The following is a 16,711-nucleotide window of genomic DNA, read 5'->3' as shown; positions in this document are numbered from 1 at the left end:
TCGGTCAGAGGGCTGCGCGCTCTCTGTAATAAAAAAAGCTGAGTCAAGGAGTCAACGATCAACTTGAACAGATGTCTTGTGACGTCCGCCCAGAACAAACGCAACGAACTATAGCCGGCACGGTAGCTCAGCGTGTTCGGTCAGAGAGCTGGTTGGCCTCTGTAATAAAAAACTGAGTAGAAGGATCAACAAACGAACTTAAATGGATGTCCTGTGACGTCCGCAATGAGCAAACAACGATCAAGAACGAAAAAAGGCCGGCACGGTAGCTCAGCGTGTTCGGTCGGACGGTTAACTGCTATTTGGATGCAACGAACGAAACCGAACAAAATGAGATATTTTTTTTTAAAAAAAAAAGAAAGAAAGAAAGAAGGCATACCTGACGGCAGAGTACAATGCAGATGCAGGCCCAAGTGTTTCGGAGCACACTGTTCAGCAGCAGTAACAGCACATCCCCGATTTTTTAAAGAATCAATCTTCCATGTACAAGACAGCTCCAAATGGCTGATTACAAATGCGCTACTATGTTAAATATTTGGCGTTAAACAAGTAAAACTTTTATGGTTCAAGACGCATCACACTAATTTGCTGGTTTTATAAACGTCGGATTATTCACTAACTGACTGATGAAAAAGTTCATAAAAGGTTTGAAACGATGTTTGAAGTTTGCTGGAAGACGTTCAGTGCTCTCATTATCAAGAACTGGACGAATATACTCTAAGCAACTCGTGCTCCGTTTTAAGTGAAGCTAGTTTCTGACTCATCTCAGTGTTAATGACGTCATATCTGCGAAGCTATGTGTGTACGAAGATGTAAATGTAGCCGGTGCATTAGATGTTGTAGGTGGTCTACTGCCTGAAATTTGACGTGGGAGTTTGTAATAAGGAAGTAATAAATTAAACCACCGTGCTTGATGCCGAATTTTTACTATATGAACAGCGAAAATGTATTAAACGATAAACTTTTATCTTTTATTATTTTGTGTGGTCCGTCAGTGAGAAAAAGCTTCGAAAGGGTTTGAAATTGTATGCTAAGTTTGTTGGAAGTCGCTAAGTGCTCTCATTTTCAAATACTGAATGAATATACTTTGAGTAATTTGTGCGCTATGAGTTACATTGCCTCAAGACGTATACACAGTTTGTAACATTAATATTAGACTTGGTCTTTGTAGACAACATTCCATTAGAGCTATTGATAACTTTGGGTGAGCCAGCCCTGACAAAACTCTACCATCTGATGAGCAAGATGTATCAGACAGGCGTAATACTCTCAGTCTTTAAGAAAAATATAATGATTCCAATCCCAAAGAAAGCAGGTGTTGACAGATGTGAAAATTACCGAACGACCAGTTTAATAAGTCACGCCTGCAAAATACTAACACGAATTCTTCACAGACGAATGGAAAAAACTGATAAGATAGATTAAGGAAAGGTAACCCTACGTTTCTAGCATTTGTAGACTTAGAGAAAGCTTTTGACAATGTTGACTGGAATACTCTCTTTCAAATTCTGAAGGTGGCAGGAGTCAAATACAGGGAGCGAAAGGCTATTTACAATTTGTACAGAAATCAGATGGCAGATATAAGAGTCGAGGGGCATGAAAGGGGAGCAGTGGTTGGGAAGGGAGTGAGACAGGGTTGCAGCCTATCCCCGATGTTATTCAATCTGTATTTTGAGCAAGCAGTAAAGGAAACAAAAGAAAAATTCGGAGTAGGAATTAAAATCCATCGAGAAGAAATAAAAACTTTGAGGTTCGCCGGTGATATTGTAATTCTTTCAGAGACAGCAAAGGACTTGGAAGAGCAGCTGAACGGAATGGACAGTGTCTTGAAAAGAGGATGTAAGACGGACATCAAGAAAAGCAAAACGAGGATAATGGAATGTAGTCGAATTAAATGGGATGATCCTGAGGGAATTAGATTAGGAAATGAGACGCTTAAAGTAGTAAATGAGTCTTGCTATTTGGGGAGCAAAATAACTGATGATGGTCGAAGTAGAGAGGATATAAAATGTAGACTGGCAATGGCAAGGAAAGCATTTCTGAAGAAAAGAAATTTGTTAACATCGAGTACAGATTTAAGTGTCAGGAAGTCGTTTCTGAAAGTATTTGTATGGAGTGTAGCCATGTATGGAAGTGAAACATGTGCGACAAATAGTTTAGACAAGAAGAGAATATAAGCTTTCGAAATGTGGTGCTACAGAAGAACGCTGAAGATCAGATAAGTAATGAGGAGGTACTGAATAGAATTGAGGAGAAGAGAAATTTGTGCCACAACTTGAATACGAGTGGAAGATGGGATCGCTTGGTAGGACATGTTCTGAGGCATCAAGGTATCACGAATTTAGTATTGGAGGGCAGCGTGGAGGGTAAAATGGTGGAGGGAGACCAAGAGATGAACACACTAAGCAGATTCAGAAGGATGTAGGTTGCAGTAGGTACTGGGAGATGATGAAACTTGCACGGGATAGATTAGCATGGAGAGCTGCGTCAAGTGAGTCTCAGGACTTAAGACCACCACAACAACACTAAAGCTGTAAAGTAAGATTATGCCTGTTAATGAGTACATTACGACAGAACGTTATATTTTTAAATTTGGTCAATAACCATATGGAATACTGAAAATCAAATTTTGGTTGCCCCTGGACTAGGCATCGTGTTAGAGGTTTTAGTAATATAGATGAGGTTCCGGAGCAGACGACCCCTACGAGTTCCCATAATAACCCGTCCACATCGTTCATTACGATTGCAGTGGGCACCCGATCATCGAGGTTGGATGGTGTTTCAATGGGAATGTGTCGCCTGGTTGGAAGAACAACGTTTCTTGTTATAGAAGGCCGCTGGTAGTGTCTGGATACGCCGTCATCCTGACAGCGGCTGATCCAAGCATGCGCCGCGCCACGCACGCAGGTCGGTGGGAACACTATTATGGTGTGGACTTCATGGACCCTGTGCAATAATCGAAGGCAACATGACAGCCGCGGACTACATGAACGTTATTATGGACTACTCGTATCAATTTCATGCTTGATGTCTTCCCCAACAGGGATGGCATATTCCAGTACCATAACAAGGCCAGAATCGTGGTACAGTGGTTTGAGGAGAACGAAAGTGAGCTCAGGTTGATGTCTTGGCCACCATGTTCTCCTAATCTGAAACCGATGGACCATATGATGCCAGTTCTGCTCTCGAAAACCAAAGACTCGTAATTTACGGGAACTGGGTGATCAGTATGTAGACAGCTGATTCCATGTACCACAGGAAACCTACACTGGTGTGCAAAACGTAAGGACGAAAGTAACTTTCGCATGATGTGTCACTCCCAAGTAACGTGACACTTACACCGTGCCGGCCGGTGTGGCCGTGCGGTTCTAGGCGCTTCAGTCTGGAACCGCGTGACCGCTACGGTCGCAGGTTCGAATCCTGCCTCGGGCATGGATGTATGTGATGTCCCTTGCTTAGTTAGGTTTAAGTAGTTCAAAGTTCTAGGGGACTGATGACCACAGATGTTAAGTCCCATAGTGCTCAGAGCCATTTGAACCATTTTTTTAACTTACACCGTAAATAGAAGGAATTGCCACAGTGTAGTAGGAAAGGTAACTGGAAGAAACACGCAATGAGACGAGCAGAGATGGCACTTTTAATAAGGGCCGTTGTGGCCGAGCGGTTCTAGGCGCTACAGTCTGGAACCACGTGACCGCTACGGTCGCAGGTTCGAATCCTGTCTCGGGCATGGATGTGTGTGTGATGTCCTTAGGTTAGTTAGGTTTACGTAGTTCTAAGTTCTAGGGGACTGATGACCTCAGAAGTTAAGTCCCATAGTGCTCAGAGCAATTTGAACCAATAACTACACTGAGGTCACCGCAATTTATGATGGTCCCCGGGACATTACACAAGGTGTTACCCCCATGGACCGCAATACACGCTCTGCAACGTTCTCCTGTCGTGGCGGCGGTCGTTGGTGCATGTGGACGTGCTGCAACACGTCTCCCCACCGCATCCCACACGTGCTCGATGGGATTTATCGCGGAGGAACAGGTAGGCCAGTACATTCGACGAACACTACAAGATCTTCTCCATCTGTTCTGTTCTATGCGATCGCTCATTGCCACCCATAAAAATGAAGTCAGGGTCATATGCACCCCTGAAAAGACACACAAGGGGAAAGGCGTGCAGTGTAATGTTGAACGACGAGTGTATCGTGTGCAAAGATTTGGAGGGCAGTACGCCCACGTAACATTGTGCCTCCACACACGGCAACACATGGGCCACCAGAAAGATCATTTTAGACAATGTTCCTGGATGTATTACGTGCCCACCGCGCAGTATGAGGATATGTCCAAAATCACTTCTCAGACTGAATCTGCTTTCATCCGAGAATAGCACATGAGGCCACACTTCATATGTCCCGATCCTATGCTCTTGGCTCCATTGAAAAAACGGTGCCACCGATGTGCTGGTGGCAACGAAACACAACGTACTGGTCGTTGGGCAAAGAGACCACTCGCCAGGGGTAGTACTTTGGAGCGTCAGACTGCGTGTGTTGCAGTTCTTTTAGAAGTGGTTGCAACTGCACATGCTGCTCGATGTGCGTCCCTTCTTGCCTGTTGCTCACTGTAGCGATCATCTGCTTCTGTAGTTGCCCGTGGTTGAGTACCTCCTGTCCTTCAGGCAGCAGTGTTTGTGGTTCGGGACGCTCACCCTGCACGTGAAACAATGCTGTGAGCAGTACCAAACTCCTGGGCTACACTCATCATTTCGACGCTATTCAAGTTTTTCAATGATTCTTCCCCATGTGAAGTCAGCCAGATGTCTCCAGGCCATGTTGTAATGAAAAACAGTACCGCGGTGCCCCATAACAGCTCGCTGTTTGACAAACGCTATCTTTTCTCGTTCCTTCAACTGCCTCGAGGTGGGGGAACAGCCCCATTTGGCACTATAGTCACGCTGATTTCACATTATGTCCATCTTTCCGTGTACGAGTGGGAGACCTTTGGCAACGTGCACTCTCACTTTCATTCAATTCCATTGATTAGTTGATATGTTACCTAATCTATCTCGTTCGTAATTTTTCGAACAGTGTGCCAAGGACTCGAATCCACGCCACTGAGTGTCACTACTACAGTAAGTACCATAAGTGGACCAACACTTTGTTGAGCTGGTGGTCGTAATATTTGAGCTCGTCCATGTATTCCTATCTGAGTAATTATGCTGACTGAAAGTTGGTATAGGTGCTGTACAAGTACTGTAGCGGCGAGAGTACGCTGCACTGAGGCCTACTACTTAATTTATCCAGAGGCTTTACTACTTGGGAGAGCGACGTATACTCTTTGGTCTGGAACACAGAGTATAAACATCTATGGAATTGAGTATTCGGATGCTCAGAACGAGAATTCCGTCCGCGAAATCTCCTGCATTTCAAGTCACGTGATTTCGGGACGGCGCATTTTAACCCGTATAGCGCTTTGCGTATTTTGAGTGATATTTTGCTGCTAGATAGATCTACTTCAGAAGTCCCGTGAAACTTTGTAAACGGGTTTTACAGACGTCTTAACGATTTGATGCCAGGATCTGAAGTTGGATTAAAGATGTGAAGAGCAATGGTACTGTGCTTTTTCGCCACAGTATAATAGCTCAGATTACAATCTATTTACGTTTTTTCGGTAGAGGATGAGAAGTGACAGCCAACAATATTTTTTTTAACTTATTCATATTGTCGAATTTCTGTTCTAAATTATTACTTTGCATTGACACTGTAGATGGCGCCGAAGTTGTAAGTAGGCTGTTTATGTTTTCGTAGAATAACTTCTTGTGGTGCACCACTTTAATTACATAGACATTAAGATGTGAATATACATTTCCCTTATTGTTGTTTTTCCTGAAATATTTTTTATGCTTGAGCTTTGTCATGCTTAGGTATACGTCATAGCATTTGCTGCTGCTGTTTGCCAGGCATAGTGTTACTGAATTTGACTTTGTGTTACTCTTCTAAGCTAGTTTTTCTTGTTTCCTGCACAGTGCCTTATATTAGTTGTAATTTTGCATTTTTCTGTTAATTTAGATTTGCTGCTGCTTGCTTTGCAAATTGGCATTTTTTTGTCATTGCTGTTTGTGATAATTTGTTATGTGATGCTGCATTGCCTCGTCCCTTAGTTTAGCATCTGAGCTCAGTAGATTTAAGTTAGCTTAAGAGGGGGTAGCCTCTAAGAGAATGAGTTGCGATGAATTGGAAGAAATGCATTGAGAAAACAGGTTTAGGTAGGATTTTCTTGGAAATAAATGTTGAGGTAAGAAATGTGTGAACATATAAATACAGAAAGCATGCTTAGATAGAATTTTTTTGGTGGAAACAAAGGATGAAATAAGAGGAAAGATATATGAAGTTTTGGGTTGGACTGCAGTACCAAATGTTACACTGAAAACGAACCCTGTCCTTTCCCATTGGTGTTATCCCACTATGTGTGTGTGTACCCTTGTGTATTTGTTTTCTTCCTGTCTCTGTGTAGTTTCATAGAATTTTTTCTTCTTTTAATATTAAGCTACATTCACTATGATGAGGAATACTGTTATCCTCAAATATAATTGGCATTAATAATATGTTATTTACTTTGTAAAGATGTTTAGACATTATTTATTCTGTTCTGTCTTAATGTTCATGTGTGAAGTTGGTGTTTCGAAAGTTATTCTGATCTTTTATGTATGTACTCATGTCATAATTCCTGTAACACTGATGTATATGTTTATTTCTATTCTTTTGTAACGCCTGTTTTACTACAAATGTTATCTATATTGTTATGTTTTTAATGATGTATTTTGTACCTTTATTGTATTCTTACGTCATAAAATTGTAATTGTCACCAGTTCATGATATTATTAACTTGTTAGTTACATTTCACTGCACACGTTTCTGTTGGTCATAGTATATGGACAATATGTGAGAAGTAGGGACTGTTAGTGTTTGCACGTGTGTTAATAATTCAGCAAGGGACTGGATAACAGCATTGCTGGTTCTAAGGATAATTCCAAAAACTTTGTGAGCGCGCAAGTGGTGGTTATGGACTTGCTATATTATCCGCAAGACTCTTCGATGGTGATTGTGCACCTGCACAGTCACAACAGATGGCTGCTGGCCATCTCTTCAAGGACTACAGTGGGTCTACATCTTTGATGATCCATCAATACCATTATTTCTACAAGGACTGCAGTGGGTCTGCACCTCTGGTGGCCCACCAATACCGTAATCTCTACCAGGACTACAGTGGGTCTGCTCTGTGATGACTTACCTACCAATACTCTTCAAAACTTCGAATGACTCTGCTGTGGGTTTGCTCCATTGTGGCCCATTACCTGTCAGCATGTCAAGAGCCAGCACTGTCTTTCCGTTGGAAGGACAACACTACTTCTTCAAGACTGCATGGAAATCCACTACTTCTGTGTGCAATTTCTTTTACTAATGAGACTTTGTGAAAAAAAAACCTGTGATTACCGTAATGAATGATCAGGACTATCTTTATGGACTGTGAGAAAATTTTAGCTTTTGACCAACATTGTATCAATAAGTGTGTGCATTTGATTTCTTTGTTATTGTAATTATGAAAAATTTTATCAAATCATTATTGGCCACTGCCCAAAAAAAATTTTGTAAAATTTTTTGTGGGGAGCATGGGGGCTATGTAAGTAGGCTGTTTATGTTTTCTTATTGGCAACGTTACGTAGCGCTCAATATGAAAATCACTGGCTGTGCTGTGTGCAGTCTGTGGCTGCTTTGCATTGTTGTAATACTCGCCATTGTAGTGTTAGGCAGCTGGCTGTGAACAGCGCGTAGCGTTGCGCAGTTGGAGGTGAGCCGCCAGCAGTGGTGGATGTGGGGAGAGAGATGGCGGAGGTTTGTAATTTGTCATGAACTGATATATATATTATGACTTGTGATGATATTAAGGTAAATACATTGTTTGTTCTCTATTAATATCTTTCATTTGCTAACTAACCCTATCAGTAGTTAGTGCCTTCCATAGTTTGAATCTTTTATTTAGCTGGCAGTAGTGGCGCTCGCTGTATTGCAGTAGCTTGAGCAGCGAAGATTTTTGTGAGGTAAGTGATTTGTGAAAGGTATAGTTTAATGTTAGTCAGGGCCATTCTTTGGTAGGGAATTTTGAAGGTCAGATTGCGTTGCGCTAACAAAGTATTGTGTGTCAGGTTAAGCACAGTCTCTTATATAATTGTTTAAAGGGGACGTTGCAAAGTCTCACGAAAAAACAGACCATTTCGAACTATGAAACTGTTAAAGTAAATATGGTAAGCGATTTGCACCACCTACTTGTCCACTATTGTTTTTAGTTTTTATTTATTTAAACTTCTGCTGTTTATAGACATGTAAAATATCTATAATATCTTTTCGCCATCTCATCAGAAAAGTAAAACCATACAATGCGCACAAAAAATGAAGATGCTCGAATTTGAGAAATAAAAGAAGCGTCAGCCAACAATATTTTTGTAGGTTTTCTGTTCCACTGATTCATATTGTTTAATCTGTTCTAGTTAATTACGTTACAATGACATTGTATAGGAAACAGTCTCGTGCTGAAATACGTAGAAGCACCTAGGGATTTGAGAACTTGCATAAACTGAAGGAAATTAATCAGACTGTCATGTATAAATTTTATCTGCATATGAACATAGTCCCCCCATGAACCATGGACCTTGCCGCTGGTGGGGAGGCTTGCGTGCCTCAACGATACAGATGGCCGTACCGTAGGTGCAACCACAACGGAGGGGTATCTGTTGAGAGGCCAGACAAACATGTGGTTCCTGAAGAGGGGCAGCAGGCTTTTCAGTAGTTGCAGGGGCAACAGTCTGGATGATTGACTGATCTGGCCTTGTAACATTAACCAAAACGGCCTTGCTGTGCTGGTACTGCGAACGGCTGAAAGCAAGGGGAAACTACAGCCGTAATTTTTCCCGAGGACATGCAGCTTTACTGTATGATTAAATGATGATGGCGTCCTCTTGGGTAAAATATTCCGGAGGTAAAATAGTCCCCCATTCGGATCTCTGGGCGGGGACTACTCAAGAGGACGTCGTTATCAGGAGAAAGAAAACTGGCGTTCTACGGATCGGAGCGTGGAATGTCAGATCCCTTAATCGGGCAGGTAGGTTAGAAAATTTAAAAAGGGAAATGGATAGGTTAAAGTTAGATATAGTGGGAATTAGTGAAGTTCGGTGGCAGGAGGAACAAGACTTTTGGTCAGGTGATTACAGGGTTATAAATACAAAATCAAATAGGGGTAATGCAGGAGTAGGTTTAATAATGAATAAAAAAATAGGAGTGCGGGTTAGCTACTACAAACAGCATAGTGAACGCATTATTGTGGCCAAGATAGACACAAAGCCCATGCCTACTACAGTAGTACAAGTTTATATGCCAACTAGCTCTGCAGATGATGAAGAAATAGATGAAATGTATGACGAGATAAAAGAAATTATTCAGGTAGTGAAGGGAGACGAAAATTTAATAGTCATGGGTAACTGGAATTCGTCAGTAGGAAAAGGGAGAGAAGGAAACATAGTAGGTGAATATGGATTGGGGGGAAGAAATGAAAGAGGAAGCCGCCTTGTAGAATTTTGCACAGAGCATAACTTAATCATAGCTAACATTTGGTTCAAGAATCATAAAAGGAGGTTGTATACCTGGAAGAATCCTGGAGATACTAGTAGGTATCAGATAGATTATATAATGTTAAGACAGAGATTTAGGAACCAGGTTTTAAATTGTAAGACATTTCCAGGGGCAGATGTGGACTCTGACCACAATCTATTGGTTATGACCTGTAGATTAAAACTGAAGAAACTGCAAAAAGGTGGGAATTTAAGGAGATGGGACCTGGATAAACTGAAAGAACCAGAGATTGTACAGAGTTTCAGGGAGAGCATAAGGGAACAATTGACAGGAATGGGGGAAAGAAATACAGTAGAAGAAGAATGGGTAGCTTTGAGGGATGAAGTAGTGAAGGCAGCAGAGGATCAAGTAGGTAAAAAGGCGAGGGCTAATAGAAATCCTTGGGTAACAGAAGAAATATTGAATTTAATTGATGAAAGGAGAAAATATAAAAATGCAGTAAATGAAGCAGGCAAAAAGGAATACAAGCGTCTCAAAAATGAGATCGACAGGAAGTGCAAAATGGCTAAGCCGGGATGGCTAGAGGACAAATGTAAGGATGTAGAGGCTTGTCTCACTAGGGGTAAGATAGATACTGCCTACGGGAAAATTAAAGAGACCTTTGGAGAGAAGAGAACCACTTGTATGAATATCAAGAGCTCAGATGGCAACCCAGTTCTAAGCAAAGAAGGGAAGGCAGAAAGGTGGAAGGAGTATATAGAGGGTTTATACAAGGGCGATGTACTTGAGGACAATATTATGGAAATGGAAGAGGATGTAGATGAAGATGAAATGGGAGATAAGATACTGCGTGAAGAGTTTGACAGAGCACTGAAAGACCTGAGTCGAAACAAGGCCCCGGGTGTAGACAACATTCCATTAGAACTACTGACGGCCTTGGGAGAGCCAGTCATGACAAAACTCTACCATCTGGTGAGCAAGATGTATGAGACAGGTGAAATACCCTCAGACTTCAAGAAGAATATAATAATTCCAATCCCAAAGAAAGCAGGTATTGACAGATGTGAAAATTACCGAACTATCAGTTTAATAAGTCACAGCTGCAAAATACTAACGCGAATTCTTTACAGACGAATGGAAAAACTGGTAGAAACGGACCTCGGGGAAGATCAGTTTGGATTCCGTAGAAATGTTGGAACACGTGAGGCAATACTAACCTTACGACTTATCTTAGAAGAAAGATTAAGAAAAGGCAAACCTACGTTTCTAGCATTTGTAGACTTAGAGAAAGCTTTTGACAATGTTAACTGGAATACTCTCTTTCAAATTCTGAAGGTGGCAGGTATAAAATACAGGGAGCGAAAGGCTATTTACAATTTGTACAGAAATCAGATGGCAGTTATAAGAGTCGAGGGGCATGAAAGGGAAGCAGTGGTTGGGAAAGGAGTGAGACAGGGTTGTAGCCTCTCCCCGATGTTATTCAATCTGTATATTGAGCAAGCAGTAAAGGAAACAAAAGAAAAATTTGGAGTAGGTATTAAAATCCATGGAGAAGAAATAAAAACTTTGAGGTTCGCCGATGACATTGTAATTCTGTCAGAGACAGCAAAGGACTTGGAAGAGCAGTTGAACGGAATGGACAGTGTCTTGAAAGGAGGATGTAAGATGAACATCAACAAAAGCAAAACGAGGATAATGGAATGTAGTCAAATTAAATCGGGTGATGCTGAGGGAATTAGATTAGGAAATGAGACACTTAAAGTAGTAAAGGAGTTTTGCTATTTAGGGAGTAAAATAACTGATGATGGTCGAAGTAGAGAGGATATAAAATGTAGACTGGCAATGGCAAGGAAATCGTATCTGAAGAAGAGAAATTTGTTAACATCGAATATAGATTTAAGTGTCAGGAAGTCGTTTCTGAAAGTATTTGTATGGAGTGTAGCCATGTATGGAAGTGAAACATGGACGATAACTAGTTTGGACAAGAAAAGAATAGAAGCTTTCGAAATGTGGTGCTACAGAAGAATGCTGAAGATAAGGTGGGTAGATCACGTAACTAATGAGGAGGTATTGAATAGGATTGGGGAGAAGAGAAGTTTGTGGCACAGTTTGACTAGAAGAAGGGATCGGTTGGTAGGACATGTTTTGAGGCATCAAGGGCTCACAAATTTAGCATTGGAGGGCAGCATGGAGGGTAAAAATCGTAGAGGGAGACCAAGAGATGAATACACTAAGCAGATTCAGAAGGATGTAGGTTGCAGTAGGTACTGGGAGATGAAGAAGCTTGCACAGTATAGAGTAGCATGGAGAGCTGCATCAAACCAGTCTCAGGACTGAAGACCACAACAACAACAACATGAACATAGTACCAGTATGTACAAAGGGTTATTCAAAATTGTTATTACAAGCTTCTAGGCGTTGTAGAGGGGACGTAGTAGATGAAGTTTTGACGAGGAACCCTTGTCCAGAAGTCCACCTTTTGGATGTAAAATCTGTTTGAATGTCGGATAACTTTTAAATCTCTTTTTAAATCACCCGTTTCACGGTATGGACATAAGCTGAGAAGACAGCACCGTTGTGATTATGACATTACATGCAACTTTCGCCCGACTTCAATGGGTGCGAGTAGTTGTTACGTCCGAGACTAGGATTGTTGACTGCGGTACTCCACGGCCGCGTTGGACTCTGGACTTGAAGATGCCATCTTTCCTCACGTGCAAAAGAACCCGAGGACAAGCACTCGAAACATTGCGCATGTCATATGCTCATATGGCATACAGATCAATGAGAGATTTGAAAGTAATCCGATCCTCGAACCGATTTTACACGTAAATGGTAAATTTCCGGACATGGGTTCCTTATCTAAGCTCCATCTACTAAGTCCCCTCTACAGCCCCTAGAAGCTTGTAACAGTAATTTTGAATCACCCTGTAAGTTGACTGGCAGTTTACTCACACTTGCAAATTTATCTAGCACTTGTCTCCTAAACACATTAGAAATTATCTCTACAATATAAGGCTCTATAATACCCTGTCTTGATATTTTTCAACATATAAAGTGACTCACATCAATATCATTTACAATTGTACATTTATTGTACGAAAATTTGGTTGGTTGATCTGGGGCAAGCGACCAAACAACGATGTTATCGACTACATCGGATTAAGGAAGGATGTGGAAGGAAGTCAGGCCTGCCCTTTCAAAGGAATCATCCCGGCATTTGCCTGAAGCGATTTAGGTAAATCACGGTAAACCTAAATCCAGGTGCCCGGATGTGGGTTTGAGCCGGCCGCTGTGGCCGAGCCGTTCTAGGCGCTTCAGTCCGGAACCGCGCTGCTGCTACGGTCGCAGTCCGAATCTTGCCTCGGGCATGGATGTGTGTCATGTCCTTAAGTTCTAAGTCTAGGGGACTGATGACCTCAGATGTTAAGTCCCATAGTGCTTAGAGCCATTTTTTTGCGAGTTTGAACCGTCGTCCTCCCGAATGCGAGTCTATTGTGCTACCCACTGCGCTACCTCGCTCGGTTCCATGAAAAGTAGCTGGTCCTGCTTTCAAATACTTCTCTTCACATCCGTAGTAACGACAATACTGCACCATAGGTGTTACTAAAACTCAAACATGCAGAAACGTATGTAAAACAAGGCGAATATGTGTAAATTTCAAGTTTTGCTGTTACCGCAAATTGTAGACTTTTTTCTTTATTGTTATCTCATCCCCTACGCACATATAGGCGTGAGGTGGACTGTCAGTGGTACAATACTCCACTCTTCAGCCAGGAGCATTAATAAAGATTTAACAAAGAGGATAGAAAAAATGTGAAGACTGTTTATGTTTTAAACTGAAAAAATTAATGACAGACAACTAAAATGACGAAAAATATACAGAGTTAAAAAAATAGTTGCAGTGAGTTGCAGTGCTGGAGCAGTGTACTCTCACTTAACACCTGAGGAACCAGCACTGGGTGAGAAGTATTGTGGGAGGAGAGAATGAAGGATGTGGGTAAAGAGATAGGGGTCTGTTAGGTGGGGAAACTATGGAGATGATAGGTCGGAGGTGAAGCGGATAGTGGGAGTAGAGACGGCGGAAAGGACAGAGGGTGAGAAGGAGTAATGGTGTTTGGGGAGAGTAGTGATACAGGAAGAAAGGGATAGGGGTGGATGGAAAGGGAAAAGGAGAGGAGTTCTGATGTGAAATGGGATAAGTGAGAAAGGGTTAAAGTTGGCTGAAGGCCCAGATCTTATTGTCTGGGAGGGGGAGTTGGTTGGAGTTGCGTTGAGATAGCATATGGAATGAATGTAGGTGTAGGAACGGAGGGATGTGTTTGTAAAGGCGCGGCAGCGTATCAGGATTGGTGATCAGAGGCGAGACAATGGGATTATTGGAATCTAGTTTATGGATAGTATTGGAGTTGCGGAAGTGTTTGGTGTGGGTGAAGAGGGGTATTAATGTGATAAGATGGTAGAAATGGTTCAAATGGCTCGGAGCACTATGGGACTCAACTGCTGAGGTCATTAGTCCCCTAGAACTTAGAACTAGTTAAACCTAACTAACCTAAGGACATCACACACATCCATGCCCGAGGCAGGATTCGAACCTGCGACCGTAGCGGTCTCGCGGTTCCAGACTGCAGCGCCAGAACCGCGCGGCCACTTCGGCCGGCTAAGATGGTAGAGGATCCATGTGGGGAGGGGGGAGTGGGGGGGGGGGGAAGGTAAACGGATGCGGAAAGCTTGATGGAGTGCATGGTGTTGGAGCATCTGGAGGGGCTTATATAACTTTGGCATGGCGGATATCCGTGGAACATTTGCCTAGCAATTGTATACAAGCAGCGTCGTTTCAAAATCACGTGACTAGACCAGTTAGGCGTCGCGAAAATCCATAGTAGATTATGTTGCTTCATACAGGGTGCAGCGAATAAATCCGGAAAAATTTCAGTTTGAATTTGCAGCCATATCGTAGTTCCACAGGAGGTCGTGACTGGCGTTCTTGAAAGCCATAGGCATCTAGTAAGCGAAAAGGCTCAGACACTGATTTCGGAGAACCCGGGGCAATCGATGAGGAAATTGGCGTCAGTGCTGGATGTCAACGACCGAACAATGCGTTGGATGGGAGAGGAGGACCTCATAGAGCCATTTAGTCCAAAATTGGCTCTCAGATAACGTTGACATGTTCTGGTCAAAGGAGTTCTGGCCCCCGAATAGCTCGGATTTGAACCCTCTCGACTACTATATTTAGAGCGTAGTCGAAAGAGTTACCAATAAGACGAGGCACCCTAATGTTGCATCTCTACGCACCGCTAGCGAAGGAGCATTCGCGAATATGGACAGCACTGCTTTAAAGAGTGCGTGTGATCGCTTCACTTCAAGACAGGATTGGAGGTGGTCATTGCGGCTGATGGGGGTTACATCGAGCAACGTTACTCTTGAGAGACACCACTACTTATGTGTAAAAGGATATTCATTTTCATTTGTATTTTGTTTTCATAAATTTGCTTTTAAAAAAGAGTTTCATTTGTCCGGATTTAAGCGCCGCACCCTGTGGATATACATACACCACAAAAAGTTTTTCATGACCCAGGTTCCCAGAACTCCTGAACACAGACGTTGACTGTGGATATTGTATCACAGACACAGTGCCTTTGACTGTTCAGAGATGTCACTGAACCCCACAAGGATGTAAACAACTATGCATGAGCAGCGACGATTAGACGGAGGGGTCCGACAGCCGATCAGGTCCAGTCATTCCAAGAGGAAGGATGTACAGTGCTCGTGTTGTCTGTAGTTCAACCATGCCTAGATGGTCAGTACCTCGGTACGATCGCGTCCGCATTGTTACTTTGTGCCAGGAAGGGCTCTTAATAAGGAAAGTGTCCAGGCGTCACGGAGTGAACGAAAGCGATGTTGTTCGGACATGAAGGAGATACAGAGAGACAGGAACTATCGATGACATTCCTCGTTCTGGCCGCCCAAGGGCTACTACTGTAGTGGATGACCGCTACCCACTGATTATGGCTCAGAGGAACCCTGATAGCAAAGCCACCATGTTGAATGATGCTTTTCGTGCAGCCACAGGGCGTCGTGTTACGACTCAAACTGTCCGCAACAGGCTGCATGATGCGCAACTTCACTCCCGAAGTCCATGGCGAGGCCCATCTTTGCAACCACAACACCATGCAGCCCGCTGCAGATGGGCCCAACAACATGCCGAATGGACCGCTCAGGAATGTCATCAGGTTCTCTTCACCGATGAGTGTCGCATTTGCCTTCAACGAGACAATCGTCGCAGACGTATTCGGAGGCAACACCGTCAGGCTGAACGCCTTAGATATACTGTCCAGCGAATGCAGCAAGGTTGAGGTGGCATTATGTGGGGCCGACGTACGCCGCTGGTGGTCATGGAAGGCGCGGTAACGGCTGTGCGATGCGTGAATGCCATCCTCTGACCGAAAGTGCAACCCAGCATATTGGCGAGATGTTCTCCCTCATGGACGACAGCTGGTTCCCCCATCGCGCAGATCTTGTGAATGACTTCCTTCAGGATAACGACAAAGGTAAAAATGGCTCTGAGCACTATGCGACTTAACTTCTGAGGTCATCAGTCGCCTAGAACTTAGAACTAATTAAACCTAACTAGCCTAAGGACATTACACACATCCATGCCCGAGGCAGGATTCGAACCTGCGACCGTAGCGGTCATGCGGTTCCAGACTGAAGCGCCTAGAACCGCACGGCCACACCGGCCGGCAGGATAACGACATCGCTCGACTAGAGTGGCCAGCATTTTCTCCGGACATAAACCATATAGAACATGTCTGGGATAGAGTGAGATGCGCTGTTTATGGATGACGCGACCCACCAATCACTCTGAGGGATCTACGCCGAATCACCGTTCAGGAGTGGAACAATCTGGACCAACAGTGCCTTGATGAAGTTGTCGACAATATGCCACGACGAATACAGGTATGCATCAATGCAAGAGGACGTGCTGCTGTGTACCGGTGTGTACAGCACACCACCTCTGAAGGTCTCGCTGTATCGTGGTACGATGTGTTACGTGTGGTTTTCATGAGCAATAAAAACGGGGGAGATGATGTTTAT

This window comes from Schistocerca serialis, chromosome 5 (genome assembly GCF_023864345.2).
Source record: "Schistocerca serialis cubense isolate TAMUIC-IGC-003099 chromosome 5, iqSchSeri2.2, whole genome shotgun sequence".
In the NCBI taxonomy this organism is placed as follows: Eukaryota; Metazoa; Arthropoda; class Insecta; order Orthoptera; family Acrididae; genus Schistocerca; species Schistocerca serialis.
This window is presented reverse-complemented; position numbering follows the sequence as displayed.